Source organism: Hyperolius riggenbachi, chromosome 8 (assembly GCF_040937935.1).
Source record: "Hyperolius riggenbachi isolate aHypRig1 chromosome 8, aHypRig1.pri, whole genome shotgun sequence".
Lineage (NCBI taxonomy): Eukaryota > Metazoa > Chordata > Amphibia > Anura > Hyperoliidae > Hyperolius > Hyperolius riggenbachi.
In genome coordinates, this window is record NC_090653.1 from 62,458,319 (window position 1) to 62,472,843 (window position 14,525).

The 14,525-nt window shown below is 44.9% G+C and overlaps 1 long non-coding RNA gene across 1 annotated transcript in view; it reads right to left on the reverse strand.

Annotated features, from left to right (window-relative positions):
- Positions 1-3,677: 3,677 nt before the first annotated feature.
- LOC137528179 (uncharacterized) overlaps positions 3,678-14,525 on the reverse strand; it is a 37,722-nt gene continuing 26,874 nt past the window's right edge. The window contains exon 3 of the long non-coding RNA XR_011023311.1: positions 3,678-4,070. This is a non-coding gene — a long non-coding RNA (uncharacterized lncRNA). The remainder of the gene's footprint in view (positions 4,071-14,525) is intronic.

The following is a 14,525-nucleotide window of genomic DNA, read 5'->3' on the forward strand; positions in this document are numbered from 1 at the left end:
ATGCTTGCAATGATGCGCCTCCTTGCAAGGCCCACAAGAGCATCCTCCTCCTCCTCCTCAGAGCTGCTGAGGACGACATCCCCTGGAGGTGGTGGCACCCAGTCTCTGTCTGTCACCGGGTCATCAACATCCTCCCCCTCCTGAAACATGTCCTGCTGGGATGAGGACCCCCCAAACTCCTCTCCTGATGCATGGATGGGCTGCTTGACTGTCGCCACAGTCTTGCTGTCCAATCCCTCATCCCCCAAAGTGCCCATCAGCATCTCCTCCTCAAGATCGCCAACAACAGCAGACAATTTACTCATGATGCCTGGGGTCAAAAGACTGCTGAATGACAGGTCGGCGAGTGACGGTGAACTGGCCTCCTCCCCAGACCCTGCTGGGCGGCTGCTGCGAACAGGGGTGGTGGTGGTGGTGGTGAGGGTGGAGGCCTCAGATGCAGAGCTGATGGCGGGCTGCTCATCCTCCGTCATGAGTTGCACCACAGTGTCTGCATGCTTTTCCTCAATGGGACGTTTCCGACCCGGCTGGAGGAAAATCGGAGCAGGTGCTGCACGCTGCTGCTGCTGTGTCTCTGCAGCGTGAGTTGCAGATGCTCCTGCTGGGCGGCGCCCAAGGCGTCCACGGCCAGTGGCTATGGGAGGAATGTTAGCCACTGACGCTGCTGCTGCTGCGGAACTGTGCATGGTGGCGCGCCCGCGCCCGCGGCTTGCCACAATGCTGCTCCCTCTCCTCCTGATTCCCTTGCTGCCCTTCCCCCTGCCCAAACCGCGCTGGCTGCCACTTCCAGACATCTTCGATGTTTTGGGCGTATAGACAAAAGTTTTTTAAAAGGGCGGGTGAAAAGTGGGGTACTTTAATGGAGTGGGTTGGTGGGTGAGGTGACTGAGTGAGTGTCCCTAGTACAGTAAGTAAGTAGTAACAGTCAGGAAGTACAACTAGCAGTTACAATAATCAGTAGTAATCACAAGTAAATTTAGTGTGTGTACACTACAGACAGTGAGTGCACGCACGCCCAAACACGCGCAGGAGCTAGCCTATGAACAGTGACTGAGTGAGTGTCCCTAGTACAGTAAGTAAGTAAGTAGTAACAGTCAGTAAGTACAACTAACTAATTACAATAATCAATCAGTTATCAGAAGGAAATAGAGTGTGTGTAGTGTGTACACAGACAGTGAGTGCACACACGCCGGAGCTAGTAGCCTATGAACAGTGACTGAGTGTCCTAGACTCCTAGTACAGTAAGTAGTAACAGTAAGTACAACTAACTAATTACAATAATCAATCAGTTATCAGAAGGAAATAGAGTGTGTGTAGTGTGTACACAGACAGTGAGTGCACACATGCAGGAGCTAGTAGCCTATGAACAGTGACTGAGTGTCCTAGACTCCTAGTACAGTAAGTAGTAACAGTAAGTACAACTAACTAATTACAATAATCAATCAGTTATCAGAAGGAAATAGAGTGTGTGTAGTGTGTACACAGACAGTGAGTGCACACACGCAGGAGCTAGTAGCCTATGAACAGTGACTGAGTGTCCTAGACTCCTAGTACAGTAAGTAGTAACAGTGAGTACAACTAACTAATTACAATATTCAATTACAATAATCAATCAGTTATCAGAACTTGGAAATAGAGTGTGTGTAGTGTGTACACAGACAGTGAGTGCACACACGCAGGAGCAGCTAGTAGCCTATGAACAGTGACAGTGAGTGTCCTAGTACAGTTACAGTATATAACTACAATACTAATACAATCAGTAGTAAAGGACAGCAGAAATACTGGTATAGAATAGAGAGAAATAAACAGAGGACAGGAGGACAGCTGCCCACACAGGCAGGCCCGGAGGCCTAAAGCTGTAAGCCTGCAGCAGCTGGCCTGTCTCTATGTAACACAAAAGCTACTAACTAAAATACAATGTCTAACTAACTAACAACAATATAGGTGTGTATAGGAGGTGTATGTGAGCAAAAACGCTAGGTAAATGACCACAATAAAGCTCTTGCTAAGCCAAAGCACAAAGGAGCAACTCTCTCTCTATGCAAGTCTCAGGCAAGGACGGAGAAACGTAACATGGCGGCCGCTATTTATAGGGTAGGGGCTGGCCAGGGTCCCCCTCTGTGATTGGCTGCCGTCAGAGGGCCTGGGAGCCCTCTGATTGGCTCTAAGGACATCAATCTGGGCTATGACGCTATTCGAGCTCGGTACCGAGCTCGAATAGCGCCGTTTGCTCGAATAGCTCGAATAGTGAATGGGCTATTCGAGTGTACGCGAATAGCCCATTCGAATAGCTACAGCTATTCGGAGCTCGAATACCGAGCTCGAATAGCTGGAAAAGAGCTCGAATATTCGAGCTACTCGAATATTCGAGCTACTCGAATATTCGAGCTCTGCTGAGCACCACTGTCTACAAGTTAGTTAATCATAAAAAACCAAAGGGAGGGACAACAGGTAGAGTTTGGACTACACTTTTAACATGATTCACTAAAGCCCAGGGATTGCAGCTTGTGATCCCTCAGTTAAATGCAACAGGATATGGTGTACATTTCCCTACCCATTGCTGAAAATCCTATTGCCAGGTGCACGAACTGCTTACATCATTTGTCTGATAAATGAATGGCAGCAAAGTGATAAGTGTTATCTCTCTCTTTTTTGGAGGGGGGGGGGGGGTTGTAACTGTTTTTTATTAAAGGATTTTCAAAGTTACAACAATATTATAAACTTTGTTCATTGTCATGAATATTACATGCAATACAGAGTTTGTAAAACCTGAAACAAGTTGTCTTTACAGGATCCATAATATTATATTGGAAATAAAAGCAAAATCTATAGGTAACCATACATCTAGCAATTGTGGCAGCCACTCAACCAGTAGACAAATCTCTCTCTGACTGAATCTGATTGGAGAGAGAGATTTGTTGGCTGCAGCAGGCCCATTCCTGATCCATTTCAGCACAAAATCTTTCGCCAATCAACCTTTTGGCGCCCCATCGTTGCCAGCGTTCCCTGTAATGTTCATGTACCCCCCCTGATGCCCCTGAAATGCCCATGCATTGGTCATAAGTACCCAGCTCATTGGTAGATCTCTAACATGGGCTATACTGTCAACTCTCCATTCTTGATTTATTTGATTCAGGGAAGAAAATCTTATATGGAACGTTGTGGCCTTCTTACCATTGTAAAATGTTTAACTCTTGGACAGTTCTCACTCTCTCTCTCTCTTTAAACACTGCCTATGCACATATTCATGGTAAATAAGAAGTGGACCTTCACTTTTAAAAAAGAAATATAGAAAAACAGCACAACACCTCTTCTCAAGCCTTATTAACACCTTCTTCCCTATGCAGGCTGGGATTGCCTGCCTGGGAAGGCAGAGACCGTGAGTGCTCCAACCCTGACCAATACCAGCCCACATAGTCTTTGCATGGGCAATGCGCTTGCTATCTCTCCCCCTTTTTGCAAAGCAGCCCTGTCCACTGGTCAAGGACAAAGAACTCAACTCCATCTCCCATACCTGGAGAGGATGGGTGGATAATCATTTTTGGGGAATATACATCGATTCTTAAGGTAACTCCAGATATCTACACCTTACTTAGGTAGATAGGTAAAAACAGTGAAAAGAAATACAAAGTGAAAAACATTTCTATTCTATTACATAAACACATCTTTATAAATAATTAATGAAAACTCAGCACAATAATGTGCATCAATTTTATCTTTTCTCCTTGTCTTCTTCTATTAGGTGGAGAGCGCTGCAGCAATTGCCAGAAGCTCACTTTGGGATTTCCGAATGTGCCATCGCAGGCTGTGTGTGAGCCCGTTTCACACTCTTGAGCAAATGTTTAGTATTTAGTAATTCTTGCTTTTCACCAATTGCAGGCTTACGCATCTCTGGAAAGTCGGGACAGAGAAGGCATCCGGTGGCAGCATGGTGACGTTGTGGGCAGTACGCTCGCTTTGCAGCGCTGGGTCCCTGGTTCAAATCCCAGCCATGGCACTATCTATACAGAGTTTGTATGTTCTTCTTGTGTCTGTGTGGGTTTCCTCCGGGCACTCTGGTTTCCTTCCACCTCACAAAAGCATAGAGATAAGTTTATTGGTTTCCCCATAAATTGGCCCTAGACTACGATACATACACTACATGATATAGACATATTACTATGGTAGGGATTAGATTGTGAGCCCCTCCGAGGGACTGCTCATTCTGTCCGGAGTTGTCCAGTGACAGGCAATACATTTTTGCCTTGCCGTTGGAAGACTCAAGGTTAATTAGAGCCTCACTTTCCTCCCAAGTAAGCAAGTCAGCTTCAGTCTCATCAACATGATCTAATGTAGGAGAATCTTTGTATAACAACCTTAACAACACACTACGAAGGAAAATGCAGAGATCTGTATCAACTCATCTCCTCTGTAGGTTGGGAAGGGGAGATTCATTTATGTGCCGATTGCAGCTGCTTCAGCAGCAGTCGTGGGTCACTATGACCGGTCTGCAGCTCTGAAGCCCTTACCAGCAGAAAGCTGTGAGCATTGTGTGTTGTGACACCTTTCTCTTGAGGCCAGCTTAAAGTTTTTTTATTGATTGGTGTTACATTAGCTGCTCTGTGGGACTAGACCAAATGGGCTCACTATCGCTTCTCTCCCATGCATCGGTGAGCACCGGACACACATGAGCCTGTCCCTGATTCACTGGTTGTAATTTGTTGAAGAAAGGACAAGAATGTAGCAGGAGTATAGGTTAACTTTAACATGACTTAAAAAGAGAATACTTTACTGACACGCAGATAAAGTTACAGATCCCTTAACTTAACCTTGTTGCTAAACAAGTACACAAGGTATTGTCTAATTGCTAAAAGCTATTTCCATTCCCCAGCAAACAGAGACAAAGGTTATAGAACGCATCCATTTGAAAAGGGTGCCTGGAAAAAACGGCACTAGATATAGCATAGATTTTCTTTCATCTATAAAAGGGCCCTGGATATATCCAAGATTTTTTTTCAGCTATTACAGGGCACCAGATATAGCCGAGATTGTTATTTCGGTTATAAAACAGCACCAGATATAGCCAAGAAAAGTGATATAGCTGAAAAAAAAATGATGTAGATAAGAAAGCAAAGAACCCTCCCCGGCGGTGCCTAACCCAAAGACCCCATGGTGGTGCCTAACTCTAAGAGCCCCCTTGTGATGCCTAACCCTAACCCCGCCCCCGGTTGTGTCATACCTTAATCTCCATGGTGGTGCATAATCTTCGCCGCATTCCATGGCAAACATATATGTTATTTTGAATGGATATAACCGAATGAACTGATATAATTTAGGCACTTGCTGATGTAACCGATCTTTGGGTGTCCTCCTTGTAGCTGCATTGATATGTAAAAAATATTGGCTATATCTGGCGCCCTTTTATAGTCAAAAGAAATCTTGTATATATTATCCAGCACATCCACACAACATATCCACACAAACACCCTACCTGACACCTAACCTTAAAGAGAACCTGTACTGAGTAAAAATATTTAAAATAAACACATCAGGTAATTTCAAATGAACATTACACAGTTACCTTGCCATCAGTTCCTCTCAGAAGCTCACCATTTTCTTCTGACAATGATCCCTGCCAGTTCTGACAATATTTTGTCAGATCTGAAATATATCAGTTGCTGTCAGTAAAATATCAGTTGCTGTCAGTTATAGCTGAGAGGAAAACTGATGTACCCGGTAATGTCCATGTTTCCCTATGGCTCAAGTGGGCGATGTTACAGTTTAACTGTGTGCTGACCAGAAAACTGTTATGGGGTAATGGCTATTTTCAAAATGGAGGACGGAAAATTCCCTTGATCATAGTGAACAAACAGGACGCGGGACAGGAGAAAGACACTGAGGAGTAGACTACATGGAAGGTAAGTATGACTTGTGTATGCTTATTTTGACTTTTATTTTCAGTACAGGTTTTCTTTAAAGCGGAATGAAACCCAGCATTTCTTCTTTGCTCTAAAAAATTATTTACAGCATATTATATACAACCAGCATTTTTTTTTTACTAAAACAGCATTTAAAGGGTTACACACAGGGCTGGAAAGTTCAGGGCAGAGTAATGTGGACGCATCCAAAGTTGTAGATAATGTTATCTTGTGTTTACCTAAATGTATCAAGTGAGGAATGTGACTGTGGAGAAGCTGCTGGACACAGAGAGACACTGAAAGCATTTCTGCCTTTAATACATAATGAATTAAACCAGTTATGAATAAAATGCAAAGTCAGCTCACAAAGCAAAAATCTGTACTTTTGGGAATGTATAATTTGTAAATGAATAATAATACCTAAGCACAAATGCAAATATGATAATCGTATGGCATATAAAAAGTTGGGAAACGTTTTTATTGAATATTATGTCAGGGTTTAATACCGCTTTAAATGCCCCCTCCTCCCCCCCCCCCGCCCCCCCAACCAAACTTTTTTTTTGCAGCAGGTGCACAAATCTCCTGCTACCGGATAGAACACTCCTGTCTGACAGGCAACTTCCCTGCAAGTGCTTAAGAAAAACAGGCACTCTAGCTACAGTTGGGTTTTACCATCACAGTGGTAAAGCTTGCTGGCTTTTTTCCTTCTCTGTAGATATGTATTATTCTTTGTACCTTTTAATAAGTGATTTAAACATGATTTAAGTAATTGTGCTCTGAAGCATGAAAAGTTAATTGAAAACTCTGCCTCCGAACACTACGAAAAAATCTTGTGTTTGCAACTCTGCGTCATTCTGTCAGGAGCGTGGCAGTAGGTGTCAGAGACATTGCTTAAAGTGTACCCGAGGCGACATGTGACATGATGAGGTAAACATGTGTATGTACAGTGCAAAGCATACTAATAACCAGGCTGTTTTACTTGTGTTATTTTCCTGCCTGAAAGAGTTCATTTCTTCTAGGCATGGAATTGACAGCTTCTGTCTTGTCGGTACCTTGTCTAGTAAACATCAGTGATAAGCAAATTACAGCCATAAAGGTTTTCCTGGCAGTACACAACTTCTGAGGGCAGGGGAGAGATAGGACAAATTCAAAAGTTCATGTATTTTCACTTTAGGACACTTAATAGACTACCACTGAGCAGAGACAGGAAAACCTTCAACCTAATTTGTAAATGTTTCAACATTAAAAAAAAACAAAAAAAAAAAAAAAACAGGATACTTAATAAAGTCATTTTTAGGAGGAGGAGGAGGAGAAATATAATTATTTACAGTATTTCATCAGTTTATTTTCACCTTGGGTTCACTTTAAAAAGTGTTGCAACCAGAACTGGGACAAGGTCCTCCAACACCCAAGGCTGAGACACCAAAGTGCGCCCCTCCCACCCCAGCCGTCACACACTGATTGCTATTGGACTAAGAGGCGCCCAGGGTCCCCAACCTCCCCAACACCTTAATCTCTTGTTATCTGGCGTGCAGTCATTGCCATGTATCCCCTTTTCTTATTTCTCTTTGCTTCAAACACAATAGGGGAATGATAGCTGAGTGAGTTGTGTGCCCCCTCCTACACTGCGCCCTGAGGCTGGAGCCTCTCTCGCCTCTGCCCGGCCCTGGTTGTAACTGCTGAGCTAATGTGTAGGTCATGGTCTGCTGATGATATCTGTGTGAGCAAGGGTTATTGAGTTAGCATTACCCATGATGCTTCTCTCAGCTAGCTGGTACTTAGAAAGCTGTCCAGAATGCTGGAAAATCAATGTGCGGGTTGAAGTTGGATGATCATAGCAGGAGTTCAGCGTGGCAGGAGTTACATAGTTACAGTTATTTTGGTTGAAAAAAGACATACGTCCATCGAGTTCAAACAGTATAAAGTACAACACCAGCCTGCTCCCTCACATATCCCTGTTGATCCAGAGGAAGGCGAAAAAAACCCCACAAGGCACGGTCCAATTAGCCCCAAAAGGGAAAAAATTCCTTCCCGACTCCAGATGGCAATCAGATAAAATCCCTGGATCAACATCATTAGGCATTACCTAGTAATTGTAGCCATGGATGTCTTTCAACGCAAGGAAAGCATCTAAGCCCCTTTAAATGCAGGTATAGAGTTTGCCATAACAACTTCCTGAGGCAATGCATTCCACATCTTAATCACTCTTACTGTAAAGAACCCTTTCCTAAATGGCTAAAATGTTTTTCCTGCATGCGCAGATCATGTCCTCTAGTCCTTTGAGAAGGCCTAGGGACAAAAAGCTCATCCATCAAGCTATTATATTGCCCTCTGATGTATTTATACATGTTAATTAGATCCCCTCTAAGGCATCTTTTCTCTAGACTAAATAAACCCAGTTTATCTAACCTTTCTTGGTAAGTGAGACCTTCCATCCCACATATCAATTTTGTTGATCGTCTGCACCTGCTCTAAAACTGCAATATCTTTCCTGTAATGTGGTGCCCAGAACTGAATTCCATATTCCAGATGTGGCCTTACTAGAGAGTTAAACAGGGGCAATATTATGCTAGCATCTCGAGTTTTTATTTCTCTTTTAATGCATCCCAAAATTTTGTTAGCTTTAGTTGCAGCGGCTTGGCATTGAGTACGATTATTTAACTTGTATAATGGAGTATAATGAATCACATCGCTAGCTAGCTGTCTTTAACCTCCTTAGCGGTAACCCTGTGCTATACATGGGGTAGCCACCGCGGAGGATCACATGGCCCCAGGACTTAAAAAAACAAAGAAACTGGTGCAATACACTTTAGCTAGCGGTTCGCTAGCTAAGCGTATGCACAAAGTTTCTCCGGTCCCCCTCGATTGCCCGCAGTTACTTCCGGGATACGTAGCCCCCAGCGTTCCCACGCCGGCGCAGCCGCCCAATCGGCTCCAGGCATCGCAATGGCGGCGATCGGTATTGCGGCTGACGTCATGACGTCGATGACGTCATGACGTAATCTCCGATCGTCGCCATAGCAACGCCGGAAGCCGATCGGGAAACTGCGCTCTTCGTGGGATTGTGGCGAGGTACATATAGCCGGCGGCGATCGGCGGGCATGGGAGGGACCGGAGCAACCTAAAGCATACGCTTAGCTAGCAAAATGCTAGCTAAAGCGGTAAAAAAAAATTATGGGGTCAAAAAACCTCCCGGCGGACGAGAAACTGCGTACCGCCAAGAGGGTTATAGGAGAACTGTAGCGAGAGGTATATGGAGGTTGCCATATTGATTTCCTTTTAAAGAGAATCTGTATTGTTAAAATCGCACAAAAGTAAACATACCAGTGCGTTAGGGGACATCTCCTATTACCCTCTGTCACAATTTCGCCGCTCCTCGCCGCATTAAAAGTGGTTAAAAACAGTTTTAAAAAGTTTGTTTATAAACAAACAAAATGGCCACCAAAACAGGAAGTAGGTTGATGTACAGTATGTCCACACATAGAAAATACATCCATACACAAGCAGGCTGTATACAGCCTTCCTTTTTAATCTCAAGAGATCATTTGTGTGTTTCTTTCCCCCTGCAACTATCTTCCACTGAAGTGTCAAGGTTTTTCTTCCTGCAGAGTGCAGACAGCTCTTCCTGTATGTAATTCCTCAGTATGTGAAAGCCCAGCCAGCTCAGAGGAGGATTTATCCAGCTTGTAAAAGATAATAGAGCAGAGAGAACCTGCTATAATCTAAACACACAGGCAGTGTGCAGAGAGGGGCCTGGGGGGGGGGGGGATGCATCACAGAACCACAACACTGAAGAACTTGGCAACCTTCCAGACACAGGATGACAAGTCTGACAAGAGAGAGATAAGTTGATTTATTACAGAGATGGTGATAGTAGAATGTGCTGCAGTAAGCCAGAACACATTAGAATAGCTTTTGGAACTTGTAGGATGATAAAAAACAGGATGCAATTTTTGTTACGGAGTCTCTTTAAGCAATACCAGTTGCCTGGCTATCCTGCTGATCCTCTGCCTCTAATACTTTTAGCCATAGACCCTCAACAAGCATGCAGCAGATCAGGTGTTTCTGACATTTTTGTCAGATCTGACAAGATTAACTGCATGCTTGTTTCTGGGGTGATTCACACTACTGCAGGCAGATAGCTCAGCAGGGCTGCCAGGCAACTGGTATTGCTTAAAAGGAAATCAATATGGCAGCCTCCATATTCCTCTCACTACAGTTCTCCTTTAAAGTTTCTTGCCGCCTTCCACTCTTGCTTTGCATAATATATGCGTAGGCCAGGCGTCCTCAGTGTAACATAATTACACGTTTCATTAGCTGAAGATGCATTGCGCGGACAGGTCATCTGCCTGACTTTTATTGTCTACAATTAATTAATAATTCTGATCATTAAAAGCAGATTTTTGCCGCGCGCGTTGTGTGAAGATAAATCCTGGCTTCGCAAGAAACGCTGCGCGCTCTCCGTAGTTGAGGGGTTATCTGTAATAGCCTAGAAACTGCCTAATTAGAAAACAGGAAATAGAAGATGTATTTTTTTATTACTTCTCCCCACAGGGATGAAATTTTATGTCCCCAACACCCCAGCGAATTCGGCTCCAGGCCAGTACATTAGCCGTTTGATAATTCCTTTCAGGTGAAGGAGTCATTTTACATTTTAGTCAATAAATAAACAGGTTTGAGAGCGTTGTGCTCCATTTAATTATCTAATTAAACAGTCACACTCTTTCCAGAGATCCCTTATTAAGATGTAATGTGAAAACTTCACAAGTAAATAGTTCTATCAGCCCAAGTAATAAGGTCAGCCTGGTTGTATATTAGGAGCAATTTAGCTATCAATAACACAACCATTTTAGTGCTCTGTGAAATAAAACATTGTAAAACATGCACAAAAGAAATGTTTGGTTGTTTTATGTACTTAACATGGACAAACCAAGTGGAAAACAACACAGGGTACTTTACAACCTAACTTCAATCAGATAAATGCTTGTTCTATGTACATAGTGTACAGTGGTGTGAAAAACTATTTGCCCCCTTCCTGATTTCTTATTCTTTTGCATGTTTGTCACACTTAAATGTTTCTGCTCATCAAAAACCGTTAACTATTAGTCAAAGATAACATAATTGAACACAAAATGCAGTTTTAAATGATGTTTTCTTATTATTTAGTGAGAAAAAAACCTCAAAACCTACATGGCCCTGTGTGAAAAAGTAATTGCCCCCTGAACCTAATAACTGGTTGGGCCACCCTTAGCAGCAATAACTGCAATCAAGCATTTGCGATAATTTGCAACGAGTCTTTTACAGCGCTCTGGAGGAATTTTGGCCCACTCATATTTGCAGAATTGTTGTAATTCAGCTTTATTTGAGGGTTTTCTAGCATGAACCGCCTTTTTAAGGTCATGCCACAACATCTCAATAGGATTCACGTCAGGACTTTGACTAGGCCTCTCTAAAGTCTTCATTTTGTTTTTCTTCAGCCATTCAGAGGTGAATTTGCTGGTGTGTTTTGGGTCATTGTCCTGCTGCAGCACCCAAGATCGCTTCAGCTTGAGTTGACGAACAGATGGCCGGACATTCTCCTTCAGGATTTTTTGGCAGACAGTAGAATTCATGGTTCCATCTATCACAGCCAGGGCCGGCCCTAGACTTTTTTCCTGCATGAGGCAAATTTTTAAAAAAATTGCCGCCGCCACCCCCCGTGGGGGGGGGGGGGGGGGGCCGAGCTGGAGGGGTAGCTGGCAGGACGGGGGTATTGGGCCAGCGGCGGGGAGGGGGGTCGGTTCCTCTTACACATAGCGGCTGCTTCTATTTAAGGCTGGAGAGGAGCGGAGGACGGGGGACCCAGGCGAGGGAGGGGGGGGGGGGGAGTCCGACCCCCCTCCCCGCCGCTGGCCCAATACCCCCGTCCTGCCAGCTACCCCTCCAGCTCGGCGGCCGGCTCCCCGCACCCACGGACGGGCGGGTGCCGCCCCTGGAAATTTGCCGCCTGAGGCAAAAGTTTCACCCCGCCTCATGAGCGGGCTGGCCCTGATCACAGCATGCCTTCCAGGTCCTGAAGCAGCAAAACAACCCCAGACCATCACACTACCACCACCATATTTTACTGTTGGTATGATGTTCTTCTGCTGAAATGCTGTGTTACTTCTACGCCAGATGTAACGGGACACACACCTTCCAAAAAGTTCAACTTTTGTCTCGTCGGTCCACAAGGTATTTTACCAAAAGTCTTTGCAATCATTGAGATGTTTTTTTAGCAAAATTGAGACGAGCCTTAATGTTCTTTTTGCTTAAAAGTGGTTTGCGCCTTGGATATCTTCCATGCAGGCCGTTTTTGCCCAGTCTCTTTCTTATAGTGGAGTCGTGAACACTGACCTTAATTGAGGCAAGTGAGGCCTGCAGTTCTTTAGATGTTGTCCTGGGGTCTTTTGTGGCCTCTCGGGTGAGTTTTCTCTGCGCTCTTGGGGTAATTTTGGTCGGCCGGCCACTCCTGGGAAGGTTCATCACTGTTCCATGTGTTTGCCATTTGTGGATAATGGCTCTCACTGTGGTTCGCTGGAGTCCCAAAGCTTTAGAAATGGCTTTATAACCTTTACCAGACTGAAAGATGTCAATTACAGTACTTTTGTTCTCATTTGTTCCTGAATTTCTTTGGATCTTGGCATGATGTCTAGCTTTTGCGGTGCTTTTGGTCTACTTCTCTGTGTCAGATAGCTCCTATTTAAGTGATTTCTTGATTGAAACAGGTGTGGCAGTAATCAGGCCTGGGGGTGACTACAGAAATTGAACTCAGGTGTAATAAACCACCTTTAAGTTATTTTTTTAACAAGGGGGGGGGGGGGCAATCACTTTTTCACACAGGGCCATATAGATTTGGAGTTTTTTTTCTCACTAAATAATAAAAACCATCATTTAAAACTGAATTTTGTGTTCAATTATGTTATCTTTGACTAATAGTTAACGGTTTTTGATGAGCAGAAACATTTTAGTGTGACAAACATGCAAAAGAATAAGAAATCAGGAAGGGGGCAAATAGTTTTTCACACCACTGTATGTATTGTACTGTCCACGTTTTGATTTCAGTGAATTTTATATAGTAAATAAGGAGAAATCTGTTTCAGGCATTTTGCATTTTTACTGGCTCTGACTGAAGCCAATCCTAATGTAATTTGCTCCCTTCAGGCCCGGATTTACCTTACAGGAGCCTATAGGTACAGATGGCCTGGCACCTTAGACGTTGCCCTCCATGAACCCTCAAACCCCCACCGAAATGCACCGCAAATGTCCTGGCTGGCCCAGCTGTCACTTCTCTCTTACTTCCCTTGCCCATCATAGGTAGCTACAGGCAGCCTCGGACAGGCCCACCGAACCACCGATGGTCCCATCGGTGGGCCCCGGCCGTCCCGCCTCCTGGGGGCCCCAGTGCTAAAAAGGAGGGGGGCTAAGCGCAGGAAGGGGGGACATTGTGCACAGATCGGCGGGGAGGGGCGGAAGCCTCCCCCCCCCCTCCCTCACCTAGGGGCCCCCCTTCCGCGCTCCCCCCCCCTCTCCAGAATTGCAGCCAGCGGGGAAGAATCACTTAACGGCATGAGTTACGGAGATGAGATCCGTAGCTCTGCGTGCCGCTGGCTGGTCTGCTCTGGTTCCTGAACTGACTGTCCAATCACGCTCTCACAGGAAGTACTGCGAGAGCGTGATTGGATAGTCAGTTCAGGAAGCAGAGAGCAGACCAGCCAGCGGCACGCAGAGCTACGGATCTCATCTCCGTCATGCTGGTAAGTGATTATTTGCCGCTGGCTGCAATTCTGGAGGGGGGGCCCCTAGGTGAGGGAGGGGGGTTTCTGGTCACTGCTGCCCACATTACGATTTTCTGGTCACTGCTGCCCACATTACGATTTTCAGGTGTCTGCTCCCCACATTACGATTTTCTGGTGACTGCTGGCCACATTACGATTTTCTGGTCACTGCTGCCCACATTACGATTTTCTGGTCACTGCTGCCTACATTGCGATTTTCTGGTGTCTGCTGCCCACATTACGATTTTCAGGTGTCTGCTGCCCACATTACGCTTTTCTGGTGACTGCTGCCCACATTGCGATTTTCTGGTGTCTGCTGCCCACATTACGATTTTCAGGTGTCTGCTGCCCACATTACGCTTTTCTGGTGACTGCTGCCCACATTGCGATTTTCAGGTGTCTGCTGCCCACATTACGATTTTCTGGTGTCTGCTGCCCACAGTACGATTTTCTGGTCACTGCTGCCCACATTGCGATTTTCAGGTGTCTGCTGCCCACATTACGATTTTCTGGTCACTGCTGCCCACTTTTGGGGGGGGGGGGGGTATCTGGCACCAACCTGATTGCATTTTGGGGGGTATCTGCCGCCAATCTGATTGCATTTTGTGGGGGTATCAGCCGCCAACCTGATTGCATTTTGTCGGAAAATCTGCTGCGATTTGACTACTTGATGAATTATCATGAGGCATGTAACTACTTGAATATTTTATCTAAAATGTATCTGGTCGGACCTAATCTCTGTGAATAACACCGCTACTTATGTTGTGTTTTTTTTTTTTTTTTTAAGTCTGCCCATGACTCATCGTGACCACGCCGATGTTCCAGTGCGTGGTGA